Source organism: Lutra lutra, chromosome 2 (assembly GCF_902655055.1).
Source record: "Lutra lutra chromosome 2, mLutLut1.2, whole genome shotgun sequence".
In the NCBI taxonomy this organism is placed as follows: Eukaryota; Metazoa; Chordata; class Mammalia; order Carnivora; family Mustelidae; genus Lutra; species Lutra lutra.
The window spans coordinates 129,414,762-129,427,215 of NC_062279.1; positions in this window are offsets into that span (position 1 = coordinate 129,414,762).

Consider the following 12,454-nt stretch of genomic DNA (forward strand, 5'->3'; position numbering starts at 1 on the left):
TCATAGGTTAATCTAGCAGTTCTTCTTCCTGCTAGTCTCATGTTTATTACCTTCCGACTTGTGATCTTCATCTAAGCTACTCTTTTTTTTTTTTTTTTTTTGCCTTAGTACCATCTTGTATTGTAAAAACTTGTATTTTTAACCTTTCCCTTACATCATTCTGTGGATACACACAAAGAATACATCTCCATTCCGTGCCTCTCTCTAGTCATCACCTTATTTCTTTTCTTTCTTTTATAGCCTAGTCCTTCTACATTACCTTCTACATTCCACTCATTACCCAATCATTCTTTTTTATCCATTCTTTGTTTAACACACAGCAAACTGCTTTCCTTCAAAGGAATCCATTGGCAAATTATTTGTGTTCCCTCAATTCTTTTTACTGAATTCCTTCTTTTCAGTACTTTTTAATTTTTTTGGGGGGGAGGGAGCACATTTTGGGGGAGGGGCAGAGGAAGAGGGAGAGAGAATCTCAAGCAGACTCCCTGCTGAGCTCGGAGCCCAACCCAGGGCTGATCTCACTACACTGAGATCATGACCTGAGCTTAAATCAGGAGTCAGACGCTAAACCCACTGAGCTACCTAGGCACCCCCTGGATTCTTTTTCTTCAGTATTATTGTTTGGCTACTCTGTAGAATCAGGCAGTTTGAACAATTACATAAACATATTTCTATTCTGTGAAACATTCTTTTTTCTGGTTCCTTATTTCTTAAATAATTTCCCTCTAACTCTATTTTTTGTCCTTTTAAGGTTTCTTTTTGCAGGAATCTAAACCCATATTCTCTTTAAATAATCTCATATATTCTCTGACTTCAAACACCATGGTTAGGATGGCCATTCATACATCATTACAACCTGTGATCTAAATCTGTGATCCAGAAATTTATATACCACCTAAGCATTCCTCAATTCATTTTTTATTTGACCCTCACATTACCTTTTGAGCTAGGCACTACTATTTTCTCCTCAGAGATGAGAAAATTGAGGCTCAAAGAGGTTAAGCAATTAGGTCACATCAAGACCAATTTCCCTTTAAGGATAGGTTTGGGTGATGACAAAGCTGATTTATTCTCTTGACATAACTCAGTACACCTTATTTCTTTTCTTTCTTTTATAGCCTAGTTCATTTGCTTCCCTTAAGCAAATGCTGACTGGTGATCCTTATCTAGAAGTTCCAGCAGTATCTCAAAGTCAACATTTTCATAATGGACCCTTAATCCTTCAATTCCCAGCCCCTATGGATGCTAACTAGTGCAGAGGTAATGAATGTCACATGGTAGGCATAACACTTGTTACCTAATGCTCCCACAGCATTAAAATTCATTGAAACATCCACACAGACATAGCATTCTAACTGTCTTCACTTGGCCTTTGAATTTATGAAAAAAAAAATTGCTTTCTATCTTCTATTTCTGCTCTTGGTAATGACGCCGGTAGTCCAAATCAGAATTCCAAATGCCATAAATTATTATATCCCCTTATTCTTTATTTCTAATCAATTACTATACCTTCTCAATTTTAGCTACTAAGTATGATTTGATTCTATCCTTCCATGTTTCCACTCCCACTGTCTTAGTTAACTCTGTTACAATTTCTCACATAAACAATTGTGTTACTCTCCAAAGAGGTCTCCCTAAACTTTCCATTCTATTATACGGTTGCCAGTGTATATCTGTATTCTTAGTAAAACCATATATCTTTTCCCCTTAAAATTTGAAAATCAGTTGTCCTGTACTCTTGACAAAACTTTATATTTTTTGTGGAATTTACATAATAAAATTCATAATCCCCAGGACAGCACAGAAGGCTCTCTGATTACTGCTTCTGAACTTTTTTCTTCATATAATATACTTAGATGCTAACTTTAAACTGCTCTCATTCTCTTGAATTTCTCCGACTGCTTCACATCCCTGACCTTTGTTGAAGCTGACCTTGTAATGCTGTTCTGGCTCTCATATCCTTTTTGTTCTCCAGACACTCCCTGCTCCACTATCTCCATGATTACCTGCTTATTGTCATCTTTAAAACTGAGCATCACTTTACCCAGAGTGAAAACTTTTCTAATTAGGAAGAACACACCAACTCCCTTTGAGGACTCCTTTGTGTGCTTTTTGTGATATTTATAAATGCACCACTTTATTACATTTACTAGCTTATATGTCTACCTTTATTTAGAAAAATGAACTACTTTATGGACATCTAACATTTAACAGTCTCTGTCCTACGCACAATACTATCTTTGGCATATATTGCATGATATATATATATATATATGTATATATATGCACATTTGTTAAATAAACACTAAGCAGCTTTTAGGCAACTAAGCATATTTTCATTTATTCAGTAGTACTTACAGCTTTCTTCAAGATACTGAATATTATTTATACAATATACTTTTGGTCTTGAAGAACACAACAAAGCTTTATATATAAATGACAAAGTATTTCATGAATAAATTTTATATGTGCTCTTCAAAGCCATGAACATTATATAAAAAAAAAGAAAGAAAAAACTTTATATAGCTGGAATTAAAGAGGTAAAGCAAACGTTTTAAACGAAATGCATTGAGAGGTAGATGAGCAGAAAAGCATGCTTAATTAATACCCTCACTATGAAAATGTCTTAAAGTTTGTGATGACTCACTGATATGTTTTGAGAAGAATCAACATAAATCATAATTGGGATTGATAAACAATGCTGTAGAGACTACCCAATCCCTGCCTTCTCCCTACATCTCAGAAAGACCAGAGAAAAGGAAGAGGAAGAGTTAAGTTTTCTTGAAATGTATATCAGAAAGCCAGGGCCATTTAGCATGAGGCTGGCACTTCACTTCTAACACACTGATATTTCTTTAAGCTTTATGCTATAATATATATTGTTTTATATATAAATAAAGTGCATAAATCTGTAATTGATTGTATGATTTTACTTTGGAATTTTTCTTTAAAGACTTATTTATTTATTTTAAAGAGATAGAGAATGGAGTGGATGGAGGCAGAGGGAGAAGGAAAGAAGACAGAGAATTTCAAGCAGACTCCTAGCTGAGCATGGTGCCCAATGTGGGACTCCTTCCCATGACCCCAAGGTCATCACCTGAGCCAAAATCAAAAGTCAGACTCCCAAATGACTGAGCCACCCAGGTGCCTCACTTCAAGATTTGGTTTTATAGAAAATTTTAAAAAGTGATTGACTGACTTTCAGTTATTTATATCTGGAAAAACAAAAACAAAAACAAACAAACAAAAAACTCCAGCATATTATTCAAACTTAATACCACATCAAGAACACGTTCCATTTGTTTTATAATTTTATTTAGCTCACCATAATATCTAGGAACAAGTAATTGTTTGTGGCTGATTTTATAGTGTATTCTTAGAAAGTGATAGCATGTCTCACTTTTAATTTGAAAATTTTCTGCAAATAATCTTAAGAAACATGATATCGTTAGCTGAATTAGAAAAAATACATGATGTAAGACAATGCAATGTTCTACAAGCACAACTTACAAAACTTAGTATTTTTATACTCATTTCACTAAAAAGAAGCTACATTATTGGATATTTGAGTGATCATGACCAAGCTCACAGAAAAAGCAATAGATTTGAAAATTCAAATATTTGATTCTGTCTTCTGCACTTAAATTTTGTTCTTATTTAGTTTATTAAAAACGGATGCAGACTCAAGCTCAGAGATTCCCGATAGGGTTATTAAATATGTAAAATAAAATAAAATATCCCTGTGTCTCATTTAGCTTATCAGCCAAGCAAGATTAATGTTAGTAATACCTATTTCCTTGAAAAATGCATGACAAGAAGAATATGTATAAACAAAGCACAAAACATGAGGCTTTCTTATGTTTCTTCTTGAAATATAGGTATCAACCTTATTTGAAAAGACATAGGTTAATACAGCTTCAACTGTAGAATTCAGATTTTTGGTTTACGTTAAAGAAAATAAGTAGGAAGAAGATTTTCCTACAGGGAAGACTTTTTTTTTTTTCTTCTAATGACCAAATTTACAAATAAACTTTTACCAAGTATCTCTTGAAATCAGATAATATTCTTCCACATTTTCAAATGCTATTCAACTCATTTCCACTGTTTCTTTAAACATATGCAACTATAAGTAATATGATCGCAATGCCAATTTTGTTTTTGGGATAAAAGTGTACTTCGGATTAAATATCCATATTTCATATTGTATAAGTGAGAAGTTAATATTAATTAACTTAATAATTAATTAATTAATAATAATTAAAACTTTTAAAAATATCCAAAAATTCTTTATATATTTGGAAGTTCAGGGTTATAAATTCACTCAAACAAAAATCTCCTTTGGATATGACTGTTTATGAAGAAGATACATTTCCAGTTATTTTAATTCATTTCAGAACTTCATTAGTAAGAATACAGACTCTGCCCTAATGATAAATTATAACTTATAATTACTTATAGATGAATAACAAGGGATTAAAATGTTTTTTTTAAAAACATTTCACAATAATTTCTCTCTGGTTTTCTTTCAACAACATTTCCTCATACTCAGCTGCTTAACATTCTTTATGCAACAATGCAGACTTGATTAGAGCAGGGTAGATTATGATTTTCTCTTTGAAAGAATATTTATGCTCATTATGTGAAAATTTTTGCCGTATTGTGTATTTACAGTTGTCCCCAGTGGTTCGGCATTTGAACCTCCTGAATAGCTATCAGAATAATATGACTAATAAAAACTTAGTATATGTACAATCAAAGGCAGTTTTGAGTTCTTCATTTCCCCTTTCTCTGCTGACCTCTACCCCTGAGGAGTTTGACAACTCTTATTTATATAAAATTCCCACTAATTAATTTTACTTAAAGAATTAAAAATAAATGTTTATCTGTACATGAGCCTCGCAAACTGATTTAGCTCTTTAGAAAAATTATGTATTTGTGACTGAATCAGAAAAACTTGTGAAATATTTAAAAATAATATGACTCACTGGGGGGGCTCTTTGGTGGCTCAGTTTGTTAAACGTGTGCCTTCACCTCAGGTAATGGTCTCAGGGTCCTGGGATCAAGTCCCTGCATTGGGCTTCTTGCTCAGCAGGGAGTGGATTTCTTCTCACTCTTCGTCTGTGCTCTCTCTCAAATAAATAAATAAAATCTTTTAAAAAATATGTAACTTACTACAGGTTTTATAATTCACAGCATAACACGATAATGCATCAGAGTCCCAGCCCTGTCCAGCTGCCCTCTCATTTTCAAGCCTAGCTATAACAAGGTAATTTCTTCCCCTTCCAGCTCCAGCAGGATCTGTTAGAGTTGGTCCCAACTCCTTCAAGTGGTTTTGAGGTGATGGTGGAGGAGAAATGGTGATTTAAACAGACAATATTCTCCCACTCATAATCAAGATTACTATAATTTGGCACCTTTACTATAACACTATTACTAATAAGTAGATATATTTCATACCATAATCATGATCTTTAAGCTGCTTTCATGTGCATTAGATCATGTGAACATTACAGAGAAATCTGAGTCAATATAGTAGATAAGTAGAATTCATATCAACAAAAATATAGAACAGAGTGATCCAAGGTGTTTAATAACTTCAGTTATAATATTTTATAACAAAATAGTATATAGAAGGACCCTACAGTCTTTTTATTTTTTATTTTTTTATTTATATATTTTTAAAAATTTTATTTATTTATTTGATAGACAGAGATCACAAGTAGGCAGAGAGGCAGGCAGAGAGAGAGGAGGAAGAGGCTCCCCACCGAGGAGAGAGCCTGATGCTGGGCTCGGTCCCAGGACCCTGGGATCATGACCTGAGCCGAAGGCAGAGGCTTTAAGCCACTGAGCCACCCAGGTGCCCCTACTCTTTTTAAATAAATGAATATTTCTGCCTTACACAGTATCTCAACTATTACTGCTCCTGATATTAATAATAATAAAAATACGAATTTTATTAGAATTTGCATGTAGTTGGTTATTTTTGCACAGTGTATCAGTTGAAAGAATTGGGGCAGATACAGGAATTTTTCTTTCAAATGTTACTTAAAACTATAGTAGATAGTTATCCTTGAAAAAATAAAACAATAGAACACATTGGGTAACATCTAAAAATGAGAAAGGCTAAAGAAAAACATGAACAGATTATGAAATAATGTGAAGGGAAACTAGACTAACAAATAGCCATAGAGAAAAGGTCGTGGAGAATGAGAAAGGGAAAGCCACGCCATTAAGAGCCTGGACCCCAGCTCTTGAAGTGTAGCATTTTAATCCAGCTCTGCTGCTTCCAAGGAAATCTGACCTTGAACGCACTGCCTGACTTTCCTGTACCTTCCTTTGACCATAAGTAAAACGGAGTACTGGTCTTACCTACCTTTTCAGGTTGGTAGATGCATTAAATGAATTCATCTTTGAAAGAATGTAACAATTGTGAGGTACCCTATACCTTCTTTGATATTTTCACAGGGTATTTGACACCAGGGGCTTGCCTGCACATGCACCATTCCCGTGATGGTGAGGAAGAGGGCTCCTCCTCTGTTTTCTCCCAACAATTCTATGAAGAAGTATGTTCACTTATTACTCCCCAGTGTGTTAAACACAAGAGGAAAGGATATAAAAAATTTCTTTCCCTGAAGGAGTTTACAGTTTAGGAAATTTAGGAAGAAATATGACAAGTACATCAATCACCAATAGAAGGTGCCTGGGCTAAATTCACGTCAAAGTGTAAAAATGCTGTGATCAGAAAAAAAAAAAAAAAAAGCAATTGCTAGTTAACCTAGTAATTTAAACATTTGTGAAATAAAAAAATAAAGTTCATGGATTCGAATGCTAGTATTTTGACTTTGGGAGACAATTATATCAAGCATGTTGTTTTAGATGAGGGGGCAAAGCTGATTTATAATAAAAAGGTTACATCTCATAAACATGCAGAAAATTTCAAAAATATTAAGTATACAATTTATTGAATCTTTTTCTAAACCCATGGAACTGTTATCAAGATTAACATATGCTATATTTCCAGCACAAGAAAAAGCCTCTGTGTACCTGTTGGTAACCACACAATGTAACTCGTTCTGATGTCTAAAGCTGTACCTTCAGGTTTTGCCCATCCTTGAACTGCACATAAAGAGCATGTATTATTTTTTATATTGGGCTTTTTGCATCTCATATCAAACATGTGAAATGCATTAATCTTGTATGACTCACCACTTTCTCATTTTCTTTTTTGAGTAATATCTTATAGTAGGAATACACAACTTTGTTTCCAATCTACTGATGCACTTTTGGTTCTTTCCACATTGGGGCCATTATGGATAAACGGTGTTGTGAAATGTTTACATATATATTTTGGTGTTTTACACTCATTTTTTGTTGGATATAGATAGATAGATAGATACAGATGAATCTATCTATCTATCTATATATATAGAAGAATCTCTGGTTGGTGATGTAGTCTGATTCTCTGTTTAATTAGACACCATCAAATAAATTTCCAACAGGGCTACATCCTTTAACACTCTCATAAGCAAGTATGTGAGTTCTACTTAGTCCACATTCTTACCACCAGCACTGGTATAGCTCTTTTTAAAATTTTCAGTCTGAACATAATAATAATAAAAAAAAATAAAGCCTGTATGTTGTGGTACTCATTTTTAATTGCATCTCCTTGAAGTCTAATGGTTTGCCCATCTTTACATACGTCATGTGCCAATCTAGATACATTTTTGCTATGCTTTTGATCATTTGGGGGTGTGTAGGCTATTTTCTTTTTACTGTAATTTGTAGGAATACTTTTTTAAAAGAGTATTCAACAGAGGAGCACTTTTCTCCACTCTGTAGATTGTATTTTTTTACTCAATGTTTTTTAATGAACATAAATTCTTAATGCTAATGAATTTTAATACATCAGTCTTCCATTCTGTTTGGTGCATTGCTGCATGTTAAGTAAATCTTTGCCTAATATAAATTTTTCTTTGTTGTGTCAATTTTAGCTTTATGTATTTTAAATGTTATTAGATATATTTAGACTGCTTTTTCTTCTTTGTGAATTGACCCCGTTTCCATTATGATGATACTCTTTATTTCTGGGAATATCCTTTAACTTGGACTTTGCTTTTTTTGTTTAGTGACTTCATACTTGTATTTTATTTAAAATCTAACTATAGTAGCACCAGAGTGGCTCAGTCGGTTGAGCCTTCAACTCTTGATTTTGGCTCAGATTGTGATCTCAGTGTCTTGGGATCAAACCCTGCATCAGGCTCCCTGCTCTGCATAAAGTCTGTTTATCCCTCTCCCTTTGTTCCTCCCCTTGCTTGCACGTTCTCTCTCTCTCAAATAAATAAATAAAATCTTAAAAATATAAAAAATAAAATCTAACTATATTCTTATCTTTAAAATGATTTCGTTTTAACAGAATACAACAACCTTTATTTTTTAAAATGCAATTGTTTTAGTTTCCTATGGTTCTTATAATACAGGACCACAAACCGGATGGCTTAAGTCAACAGAAATTTATTCTATCACAGTTACGGGTAAAGAAATCCAAATCAGTCATATGGGGCTAAAGTGAAAGGTGCTGGAAGAGCTGACGTTTCTGGAGGCTTCCAGGGAGAATCTGCTTTCTTGGTTGTTCCAGCTTCTAGAGGTTCTCATCATTCCATTGCCCACATGATACCCACATGATACCACTTGCTCTCCCTTGCATCCCACATGGCCTTATTCTCTCCTATTGTCAAAACTCTCTGCCTCCTTCTCAAAAGGACGATTGCATTTACATGAAAAGGCCACCAGAAGGGCACCTGGCTGGCTTAGAGGGGAGAGAATACTACTCTTGATCTTGGGGTAGTGAGTTCAAACCCCATGTTGGGCACAGGGCATACTTAAAAAAATAATAATAAAAAGGCCATCAGAATAATGCAGGATAATCTCTCCATCTCAAAATCCTTAACATCTGAAAAGTTCCTTTTGCCATATTAGCTACCATTGACTGATCCAGAGATTAAAACCTGGATATTGTGGCAGGCTGTTCATTCAGCCTACCATAGCAATCTATTTTTTTCTTTCTTTCTTTTAAATTGGAGGGTATTGTTTATTTCTATTTAATATAATTAACTTATTTATATATTTGGGTTCCATGTACCCCTTGATTCTTCCTTTATGTCTCATCTCTTTTGGTTCCTGTATTTTTCTTTTCTTGCCTTCTCTTAGAAGATACAAATATCTTTTATACTCTTATACTTCTCTATTGGTATAATATTCATGCACTCTTCTTACACTGGTACTTACACTGGTTGCCCTGAGATTGCATCATGTCATCTATGCAACTTCTGTTACAAATTTGACTATTTCCAAAACAATACAAAATTGTGTTGTAGTTTAATTCTATTTAACTGTCTCATTTTTGAGCCTTTTTAGTTATATATTTTAATTCTACTTATATTTTATATTTGGATGTTTTATCATATTTTGCTTATAAAAATCATATTTCTCACATATTAACTCTTTCCTATGTTCTTCCTTTGCATCTGAAATTTCATATTCCATCTTGGAACGTTTTTCTGTCTGCCTGACGATGTCCCTTACTTCTGTGTAGGTATACTGGCAATCAATTCACTCAGCTTTCCTTCTCTTTACTTAAAATAATGTAGCTTTACTTTTTCTTTCCATTGGCATAGAATTCTGTGTTGAATTCTTTTTCTTGTCTTATAAATATGCCATTCCATGCCACCCATTCTGGTTTCCCTTGTTTTGGAAAGTGTGTTGTCAATCTTATGATTGTGAATTTAAGGTAATTCTTATTTTCTATTGCTGCCTTTAAGATTATGTTTTATTTAGTTTTCAGTAGGATGCAGTAGGTGTTATTTTCTTAATGTTAACCACATTGGAAACTTGTATGACTGCTTATAACACTAATTTGAGGTATTTTATTATAGTTTACAAAATCTTAGCCAATCTTTCTTCAAATGATTCTTCTGTCTTACCCTCCTCATCCTCTCCTCTGTCTCTAATTACATTTCAATTTGCTTTTAGGATCCCACATGACTCTTAGGTTCATCACCATATTTTCCACACAAATATTCTCTCTGTGGTTCCATGTGAATACCTTCTGTTGAACTTTCTTCTTTGTTTACTAGTCCTCTATCACTTCTCAGCCTTTTAGCTAAGATCAAATGTTTACTAGTCCTCTGGTCTGTTAATTAACATATATATGGACTTTTTTTCTATTCAAGTTTAATTAACATACAATGTTATATTAGTTTTAGGTGTAAAATATGGCTCAGCAATTCTATACATTCCCCAATGCTCATCAAGATAAATGTACTCTTTGTTTTAAGATTTTATTTATTTACTTCCAGGGCTCCTGGGTGGCTCAGTGGGTTAAGCCTCTGCCTTTGGCTCAGGTCATCATCTCAGCGTCCTGGGATAGAGCCCCACATCAGGCTCTTTGCTCATCAGGGAGCCTGCTTCAGCCTCCCCCTCTGCCTGCCTCTCTGCTTACTTGTGATCTCTCTCTCTCTCTGTCAAATAAATAAATAAATAAACTCTGTAAATATTTTATTTATTTACTTTAGAGAAAGAGAGAATGCATCCACAAGAGCGGGGGGAGGGGCAGAGAGAGAGGGAGAGAAAATCTCAAGTGGACCCTCTGCTGAGTATGGAGCCCTGTGCAGGGCTCTATCCTAGACCTTGAGATCAGGACTTGAACTGAAATCAAGAGTGGGCTGCTTAACGGAATGAGCCACCCAAGTGCCCCAAGATAATTGTATACTTAATCCCCTTCATCTGTTTCACCCTTCCTGCCTTCCACCTCCCCCAGCATTTTGTTCTCTGTGTTTAAGAGTCAGCCCCACCACTGTTACTAAAAAACTACAACCAACAACAGCAAAAGAGCTAGTATTTTTGTTTGTCTCTTTTGTTTGTTTTTTCATTTGTTTCATTTCTTAAATTCCACTTCTCAGTGAAATCATGTGGTATTTATTCTTCTTTGGCTGACTTATTTAACTTAGCATTATACTATCTGGGTCTAGATGAATGGATAAAGAAGATGTGAGATATATATATCTCAAATCTTATCATTTGCAAATTATGTATTTAAGTTTTAAATCTTAATTTATTATGCATATCAGTTATTTAAGTTATTAAATGTAAAACTTTATTTATAAAATATGTATGTATGTTACTTACTATTATAAACATTAAAGTAAACATCAAGTAGAAATTTTAAAAGGACACAAAACAATAAAGTTCTGACATTTTCTTCAACATTGGAGTTTTTCTTAGCACCCCAGGGGGTCATAGAATCCTTGAGGTAAATGATCTTTCCTTTAGAGAGAACTATTTTAAGCAATTTTAATTAAATAAATCACTGCAATATGTATATACCTATGAAAATAACAGTATATGTAGGTGAAACATATATCCAGACTGTAGGCAGTTCTTGATAAGTATGTGCTTTAAGGTATCCCTTGAGATAAGCCTCTGGTGCCCACAGCATCTGGTGGACACCCTGCAAATATCAGAACTCAAGTATGTAAGAAGAATTCATCAGTGAGGCCTCTGCTTTTCCTCAACTGTCAGTCTTTCCTTTTTTATTTATTTTATTTTTTTAATTTTTTTATTGGGTCATTTCTACTCATTCCATATCAAATAGTAGCATGATAGGAGCTCCAAGTATGGAGATACAAGTGCAAGTAGTGTTAGAAGAGTTCAGTTATTGGGTGAGTGCATGGACATATGTACTCTTTCTATTGATTATTTCTAGCTTCAAATCTTCCACTTTCATCTAGTCTCATTTTCATTCATCCTGAAGAACTTCTTGTAGCTTTTTTGCAATGCAGACCTTATCTCTAAAATCAGAGTAAATAAGACCTTGGAGTATTTACCAGAGCTCTTCCACCTTGGATGGTCCAGAATTCCAATCCATCTCCCTATATATTCCAACTGCTGAGATACCTGCTCACATATTCAGGATCTTTCTTATTTTTGTTTCATGTTAGCCTTGGAGCCTTGCCCCATTCAACACAGGTTAGAATGCAGGGGGAAAAAATCAAGGGGAAAATTGCATGCAGATTTTGAGGCTCCCTTCTCCATTGCACTCTTTTCTAGGATTTTGTTGCTTGAGGACAAGCCATCTGGGCAGCTGCTAGCACTAGTTCTATTTACTAACTTTCCAACACAAGGAGACCCTATTTTTGCCTTGATGCCACTCCTCTGAGTTGGGAATTGGACAAAGTCATTAAGGCAAAATGTGAAGTAATAGAACTCACATTCCTCATCTGTAGCTGCTTTTCCACTAATACTAGTCACAGAAGACATGACAAACAACAAGCATCACTGCATTCACTATGTTTGGCTACAAATTGTTGTTTGTGTCTTTAGATGATGTAACTAAACTTGGGATCTACTGACATATATTATCAGTAATTCCCTGTATATCTCACCAATGTCACATAGT